This window comes from Cryptomeria japonica, unplaced genomic scaffold (assembly GCF_030272615.1).
Source record: "Cryptomeria japonica unplaced genomic scaffold, Sugi_1.0 HiC_scaffold_586, whole genome shotgun sequence".
Classification (NCBI taxonomy): Eukaryota; Viridiplantae; Streptophyta; class Pinopsida; order Cupressales; family Cupressaceae; genus Cryptomeria; species Cryptomeria japonica.
Genome location: NW_026729392.1, coordinates 67381 through 75000, shown reverse-complemented (window position 1 = coordinate 75000; position 7620 = coordinate 67381).

The following is a 7620-nucleotide window of genomic DNA, read 5'->3' as shown; positions in this document are numbered from 1 at the left end:
CCAGTGCCAACCCCTTATCCCGCGACGCGTCCGACAAAGAGAACGTTCCAAGGCGGCAGAGGAGGTTACCAGCCGAAGGATGCAGTAGCAATAACAGGTATAGTTCCGCGGCGGCCGAGAAGACTCACCGCATAGGAATCGGGATGCGAGGCGAGGGATGCGGCGGGAAGGCCCCGACGGCTAAACGGAAGAGGCTGCAGGGCCGCCTCGGAATGGTCCAAGCATCGGATGCGATTGGGACGACTACCAGTGCCAACCCCTTATCCCGCGATGCGTCCGATACACAGATAGTTCCAAGGCGGCCGAGGAGCCTCACCGCATATCAATCGGGGTGCGAGGCGAGGGATGGGGCGGGAAGGCCCCAACGGCTAGACGGAAGAGGCTTCAGGGCCACCTCGGAATGGTCCAAGCATCGGACGCGCTTGGGGCGACTGCCAGTGCCAACCCCTTATCCCGCGATGCGTCCGATACACAGATGGTTCCAAGGCGGCCGAGGAGCCTCACCGCATAGCAATCGGGGGTGCGAGGCGAGGGATGGGGCGGGAAGGCCCCAACGGCTAGACGGAAGAGGCTTCAGGGCCGCCTAGGAATGGTCCAAGCATCGGACACGCTTGGGGCGACTACCAGTGACAGCCCCCTATCCCGCGATGCGTCCGATACGAAGATGGTTCCAAGGCGGCCGAGGAGCCTCACCGCATAGCAATCGGGGTGCGAGGTGGGGGATGCGGCGAGATGGCCCCAACGGCTAGACGGAAGAGGCCACAGGGCCGCGTCGGAATAGTCCAAGCATCGGACGCGCTTGGGGCGACTACCAGTGACAACCCCTTATCCCGCGATGCGTCCGATACGAAGATAGTTCCAAGGCGGCCGAGGAGCCTCACCGCATAGCAATCGGGGTGCGAGGTGGGGGATGCGGCGAGATGGCCCCAACGGCTAGACGGAAGAGGCTGCAGGGCCGCCTCGGAATAGTCCAAGCATCGGACGCGCTTGGGGCCACTACCAGTGACAACCCCTTATCCCGCAATGCGTCCGATACGAAGATAGTTCCAAGGCGGCCGAAGAGCCTCACCGCATAGCAATCGGGGTGCGAGGTGGGGGATGCGGCGAGATGGCCCCAACGGCTAGACGGAAGAGGCCACAGGGCCGCCTCGGAATAGTCCAAGCATCGGACGCGCTTGGGGCGACTACCAGTGACAACCCCTTATCCCGCGATGCGTCCGATACGAAGATAGTTCCCAGGCGGCCGAGGAGCCTCACCGCATAGCAATCGGGGTGCGAGGCGAGGGATGCGGCGAGATGGCCCCAAAGGCTAGACGGAAGAGGCTGCAGGGCTGCCTCGGAATAGTCCAAGCATCGGACGCGCTTGGGGCGACTACCACTGCCAACCCCTTATCCCGCGATGCGTCCGATACACAGATAGTTCCGAGGCGGCCGAGGAGGTGGGGGATGCAGCGAGATGGCCCCAACGGCTAGACGGAAGAGGCTGCAGGGCCGCCTCGGAATAGTCCAAGCATCGGACGCGCTTGGGGCGACTACCAGTGACAACCCCTTATCCCGCGATGCGTCCGATACACAGATAGTTCCGAGGCGGCCAAGGAGCCTCACCGCATAGCAATCGTGGTGCGAGGTGGGGGATGCGGCGAGATGGCCCCAACGGCTAGACGGAAGAGGCTGCAGGGCCGCCTCGGAATGGTCCAAGCATCGGATGCGCTTGGGGCGACTACCACTGCCAACCCCTTATCCCGCGATGCGTCCGATACACAGATAGTTCCAAGGCGGCCGAGGAGCCTCACAGCATAGCAATCAGGGTGCGAGGCGAGGGATGCGGCGAGAAAGCCCCAACGGCTAGAGGGAAGAGGCTTCAGGTCCGCCTCGGAATGGTCCAAGCATCGGACGCGCTTGGGGCGACTACCAGTGACAACCCCTTATCCCGCGACGCGTCCGATACACAGATAGTTCCAAGGCGGCCGAGGAGCCTCACCGCATAGCAATCGGGGTGCGAGGCGAGGGATGCGGCGAGAAGGACCCAACGGCTACACGGAAGAGGCTTCGGGGCCGCCTCGGAATGGTCCAAGCATCGGACGCGCTTGGGGCGACTACCAGTGACAACCCCTTATCCCGCGACGCGTCCGATACACAGATAGTTCCAAGGCGGCCGAGGAGCCTCACCGCATAGCAATCGGGGTGCGAGGCGAGGGATGCGGCGAGAAGGACCCAACGGCTACACGGAAGAGGCTTCGGGGCCGCCTCGGAATGGTCCAAGCATCGGACGCGCTTGGGGCGACTACCAGTGACAACCCCTTATCCCGCGACGCGTCCGATACACAGATAGTTCCAAGGCGGCCGAGGAGCCTCACCGCATAGCAATCGGGGTGCGAGGCGAGGGATGCGGCGAGAAGGACCCAACGGCTAGACGGAAGAGGCTTCGGGTCCGCCTCGGAATGGTCCAAGCATCGGACGCGCTTGGGGCGACTACCAGTGACAACCCCTTATCCCGCGACGCGTCCGATACACAGATAGTTCCAAGGCGGCCGAGGAGCCTCACCGCATAGCAATCGGGGTGCGAGGCGAGGGATGCGGCGAGAAGGACCCAACGGCTAGACGGAAGAGGCTTCGGGTCCGCCTCGGAATGGTCCAAGCATCGGACGCGCTTGGGGCGACTACCAGTGACAACCCCTTATCCCGCGACGCGTCCGATACACAGATAGTTCCAAGGCGGCCGAGGAGCCTCACCGCATAGCAATCGGGGTGCGAGGCGAGGGATGCGGCGAGAAGGACCCAACGGCTAGACGGAAGAGGCTTCGGGTCCGCCTCGGAATGGTCCAAGCATCGGACGCGCTTGGGGCGACTACCAGTGACAACCCCTTATCCCGCGACGCGTCCGATACACAGATAGTTCCGAGGCGGCCGAGGAGCCTCACCGCATAGCAATCGGGGTGCGAGGCGAAGGATGCGGCGAGAAGGACCCAACGGCTAGACGGAAGAGGCTTCGGGTCCGCCTCGGAATGGTCTAAGCATCGGACGCGCTTGGGGCGACTACCAGTGACAACCCCTTATCCCGCGACGCGTCCGATACACAGATAGTTCCAAGGCGGCCGAGGAGCCTCACCGCATAGCAATCGGGGTGCGAGGCGAGGGATGCGGCGAGAAGGACCCAACGGCTAGACGGAAGAGGCTTCAGGGCCGCCTCGGAATGGTCCAAGCATCGAACGCGCTTGGGGCGACTACCAGTGACAACCCCTTATCCCGCGACGCGTCCGATACACAGATAGTTCCGAGGCGGCCGAGGAGCCTCACCGCATAGCAATCGGGGTGCGAGGCGAGGGATGCGGCGAGAAGGACCCAACGGCTAGACGGAAGAGGCTTCAGGGCCGCCTCGGAATGGTCCAAGCATCGGACGCGCTTGGGGCGACTACCAGTGACAACCCCTTATCCCGCGACGCGTCCGATACACAGATAGTTCCGAGGCGGCCGAGGAGCCTCACCGCATAGCAATCGGGGTGCGAGGCGAGGGATGCGGCGAGAAGGACCCAACGGCTAGACGGAAGAGGCTTCAGGGCCGCCTCGGAATGGTCCAAGCATCGGACGCGCTTGGGGCGACTACCAATGACAACCCCTTATCCCGCGACGCGTCCGATACACAGATAGTTCCGAGGCGGCCGAGGAGCCTCACCGCATAGCAATCGGGGTGCGAGGCGAGGGATGCGGCGAGAAGGACCCAACGGCTAGACGGAAGAGGCTTCAGGGCCGCCTCGGAATGGTCCAAGCATCGGACGCGCTTGGGGCGACTACCAGTGACAACCCCTTATCCCGCGACGCGTCCGATACACAGATAGTTCCGAGGCGGCCGAGGAGCCTCACCGCATAGCAATCGGGGTGCGAGGCGAGGGATGCGGCGAGAAGGACCCAACGGCTAGACGGAAGAGGCTTCAGGGCCGCCTCGGAATGGTCCAAGCATCGGACGCGCTTGGGGCGACTACCGTTGCCAACCCCTTATCCCGCGATGCGTCTGATACACAGATAGTTCCGAGGCGGCCGAGGAGCCTCACCGCATAGCAATCGGGTTGCGAGGCAGATTATTGGGAAGGGAACCCCCTGGGATGCGGCTCAAGCAGTGCCCAAAGGGACTGGAATGCGGAATCACATCGAGAGACCCAAATGCTATACGAGGGCTCAAATCGAATTATCGATTTGGCCACGACATGGACGCATCGGAACGACTACCTTTGCCGAACCACTCGCAATTGCATCCATACCGAAACCAATAGACATTTCCGTTAGAGCCCTCGCATAGCATTCGGGAATCTCGCATGCCCCTCTAAATCGACCAATGCTGGCGCTCAATGAAAATCCGAGCGCTACCACCGTTCGAGCGCCAGCATTGGTCGAGTTAGAGGGGCACGGGGGAGAATGCTCCAGTCAACACCTCCCCTATATAAGTTATTTGTCCGATTCTCGCACAACCGTAGTCTGCCTCGTCGAATCAAACAACGGTCCCAGATTCCGACTTCCGTTCCGTAGAGACCCAAAAGCTAGATGGAGGCTCGCAAGAAAGAGAGTCGGCGCATAGCAATCGGGTTTCTCGAACGTTTAGGGACCGAGCTCACTTGCGGATAGGGCAAAATCCGCCAAGCAACCCAAAAGCTAGACGGGGGCTCGAATCGAATCGCCTAGGCGGCCACAACAACGACGTGTTGGATCGACTACCAGTGCCAAACCATTCAGCAAGACTAGTCTGTGTCGAGGCCGGATAGAGATTCTCAGAGAGCGCCCGCATAGCATTTAGGAGACCTGCCGCGTCCCTCACACTCGACAAATGGTGGTGCACGTTTATAAATCCGAGCGATCCCAACCCTTTCAAGCACCAACATCGGTCGAGATAGAGGGGCACGGAGGGGGCTGCGTGAGACAACACAGTCCCCTATATAAGTTATTTGTCCGATTCTCACACATCCGAAGAATGGTCATCAAATCGGACAACAGCCCAAACTTCCGACTTCCGTCCCAGAAAGCCCAAGAGCTATCTAAAACGTTCATGGCCGGAACTCGATCGCGGCTATACCAGTCCGCCAAGCAACCCAAAAGCTAGACTGGAGCTCTAGTCGAATCACCTCTGTGGCCATTGCAAGGACGTGTTGGAGCGACTACCATTGCCGAACCATTCCGCAGGTCGAGTCCATACCAAGGCCGCATAGAGATTCACGATGAGCTCCTGCATAGCAATCAGGAGACTTGCCGTGTCCATCACAATCGATAAATCCTGGTGCAAGATTTTTGCATCCGAGCGCTCCAACCAGTCGAGCACCAGCATCAATCGACATAAACGGGCACGGGGGGAGGATGCTCGAGAACACTACCTCCCCTATATAAGTTATTTGTCCGATTCTCAAGCAGCCGAAGTCTGGTCATCGAATCGGGTCAAAGACCACAACTTCCGACTTTACCCACAATGCAAGTCATCGAATCGAACATCGGCCCCCGAGTCGGACTCCATGCGTATGTCAGGTCATCGGACCCAAATTCCGCCTTCCTGCGCATGGCGGGCCATCAATATCAACTCGGTCATCGGACCCAAACTCCGCCTTTTTGCGTATGGCACGCCTTCAAATCGGTCATCGGACCCAAATTCCGCCTTCCTGTGCATGGCGGGCCATCAACATCAACTCGGTCATCGGACCCAAATTCCGCCTTTCTGCGCATGGCACGCCATCAACTCGGTCATCGGACCCAAATTCCGCCTTCCTGCGCATGGCAGGTCATCGGACACAAATTCAGACCTCGCCAATATGCCTACGTATCGAATCGGTCATCGGACCCAACTTCCGACTTCATCCATACTGTAGGGTCTTTGAGGTTGGCGCGGTGCGCTCAACCCAGGGAGTCGACCCATCGAAGCATACACCTCCCCTATATAAGCTATTTGTCCGATTCCCACACCTGTGTAGTTTGCACCTCTGACCAGGACATCGACCCCAACTTCCGAACTCGACTGCAACGACGGCACCAGCGCCTTGGTGCGCACCTTGCGACGCACAGTCCCAACATTCGCCTTCCTGCACATGGCAGGTCATCGGACCCAAATTCCGACCTCGCGAGTATGCCTACATATCGAATCGGTCATCGGACCCAACTTCCGACTTCATCCATACCGTAGGGTCTTTGAGGTTGGCGCGGTGCGCTCAACCCGGGGAGTCGACCCAACGAAGCATACACCTCCCCTATATAAGCTATTTGTCCGATTCCCACACCTGTGTAGTTTGCACCTCCGATCAAGACATCGACCCCAACTTCCGAACTCGCCTCCAACGACCGAACCAGCGCCTTGGTGCGCACCTTGCAACGCACAGTGCCAACATTCGCCTTCCTGCACGTGGCAGGTCATCGGACCCAAATTCCGACCTCGCGAGTATGCCTACATATCGAATCGGTCATCGGACCCAACTTCCGACTTCATCCATACCGTAGGGTCTTTGAGGTTGGCGCGGTGCGCTCAACCCGGGGAGTCGACCCAACGAAGCATACACCTCCCCTATATAAGCTATTTGTCCGATTCCCACACCTGTGTAGCTTGCACCTCCGATCAGGACATCGACCCCAACTTCCGAACTCGACTAAAAAGACCGCACCAGCGCCTTGGTGTGCACCTTGCAACGCACAGTGTCAACATTCGCCTTCCTGCACATGGCAGGTCATCGGACCCAAATTCCGACCTCATGAGCATACCTACTAATCGAATTGGTCATCGGACCCAACTTCCGACTTCATCCATACCGTAGGGTCTTTGAGGTTGGCGCGGTGCGCTCAACCTGGGGAGTCGACCCATCGAAGCATACACCTCCCCTATATAAGCTATTTGTCCGATTCCGACACCTGTGTAGTTTGCACCTCCGCTCAGGACATCGACCCCAACTTCCGAACTCGCCTGCAACGACCGAACCAGCGCCTTGGTGCGCACCAAAAGTGCGCACTTTTGGAGGGCACTTTTGTGCGCTCCAAAGGTGCGCACTTTTGGAGGGCACTTTTCTGCGCTCCAAAGGTGCGCACTTTTGGAGGGCACTTTTTGGAGGGCACTTTTCTGCGCTCCAAAGGTGCGCACTTTTGGAGGGCACTTTTTGGAGGGCACTTTTCTGCGCTCCAAAGGTGCGCACTTTTGGAGGGCACTTTTTGGAGGGCACTTTTCTGCGCTCCAAAGGTGCGCACTTTTGGAGGGCACTTTTTGGAGGGCACTTTTCTGCGCTCCAAAGGTGCGCACTTTTGGAGGGCACTTTTTGGAGGGCACTTTTCTGCGCTCCAAAGGTGCGCACTTTTGGAGGGCACTTTTCTGCGCTCCAAAGGTGCGCACTTTTGGAGGGCACTTTTTGGAGGGCACTTTTCTGCGCTCCAAAGGTGCGCACTTTTGGAGGGCACTTTTTGGAGGGCACTTTTCTGCGCTCCAAAGGTGCGCACTTTTGGAGGGCACTTTTTGGAGGGCACTTTTCTGCGCTCCAAAGGTGCGCACTTTTGGAGGGCACTTTTGTGCACTCCAAAGGTGCGCACTTTTGGAGGGCACTTTTCCTGTGCTCCAAAGGTGCACACCTAGGTGAGCACCTTCGACCACACCTTGTAGCACACCAAACTCTG